The sequence below is a fragment of the Alexandromys fortis genome, unplaced genomic scaffold (genome assembly GCF_014885135.2).
Source record: "Alexandromys fortis isolate MF-2015 unplaced genomic scaffold, M_Fortis_MF-2015_v1.1 scaffold_24, whole genome shotgun sequence".
Taxonomy (NCBI): Eukaryota; Metazoa; Chordata; class Mammalia; order Rodentia; family Cricetidae; genus Alexandromys; species Alexandromys fortis.
In genome coordinates, this window is record NW_026067906.1 from 13,293,458 (window position 1) to 13,294,716 (window position 1,259).

Below are 1,259 nucleotides of genomic sequence, written 5' to 3' on the forward strand. Positions count from 1 at the left end.
AGATTGAGAAAATGTAACTTTACCTTAATTCTAAAGTAAAACATTCTATAAGACTTTGTACTGCAAATGAATATGTAGATGGTATTCTGTTTAAGACAACATAAGAAATAGGCAGAAAAAATATTCTGAAAACCACCTAAACTAATAAATCAATGCCTTCACTCTTAAGTAAAGCATAACATTAAAGAGTTACAAATTATTTAGAAAAATGAGGAAAGGAAAATGAACAGGATCTTTTGGAAGACACATCGATGATTCTGACAGAGGTGTATAAGTTAAAACAAAAGCAAACAGAAATTTAATTAGTAAACTTGGAGAGCTACGAAATGAAGATATTCTTACTGAAGTGAAGCAATGATTACATAGAAAGAGCAATTAGAGAACAGGAAAGTAATCAAGCAAATGAAAAATGAGGGAATAAAAAGTATTGAAGGTACCTAAGAACTGAAAGCAAAATCATAAATGTATGCACATTATGAAATATAATATAAGAGACATAATATAGGGTATCAGCATAAGTTATAATTATTCTAGAACAAGAAAAGGGATAACATCAGAAGCAGACATGAAATAGTAATGTGTCTTTTCAAAACTAAAGCAAACTATGACTTGGCTTTGTTTAATTTAAATATGTTGTTCAGCTGGTCTTGAACCACTGGGCTCAGTCTTGATGCCTCATGTCTTTGAAATCTCTATTTCCTGGGCACTATATATACTCAATTCCATACAATCATTACTTTCTTTTAATAAAGACAATTTGATTTCAACTTCTAACAAACCTCTAATAAAACTTCACCTATATATCATTTTTCAGGTAAAGTAAATTATTCTGTTTTATAACTTTTTTCTAGCTTTGAAAGTCTACTCATATGTTGGATCTCATTTATGTTCTGAGAACACTCCTCTGCGACAGGCAGAAGACAAGCCCAGTGAATCTAATCTTCCTGCACTCTATCTCCTGACCAGCTACTGAGCTAGCCTCTCAGACATCTGTAAACTGGAACCTCTGGAAGCGCTCTTTGAAGCAAAGCTTATTTTTTTAAAAAAAAATATTACAGTGGACAATGAGGACTACTGAGACTTCAAGAACAATGGCAATGGGTTTTTGTTCCTACTGGACCTATTGGTTTCATGGGAGCCTAGGCAGTTTCGTGGATGCTCACCTTACTAGACCTGGGTGGAGGTGGGTGGTCCTTGGACTTCCCACAGGGCAGGGAACCCTGATTGCTCTTTGGGCTGACGAGGGAGGGGGACTTGTT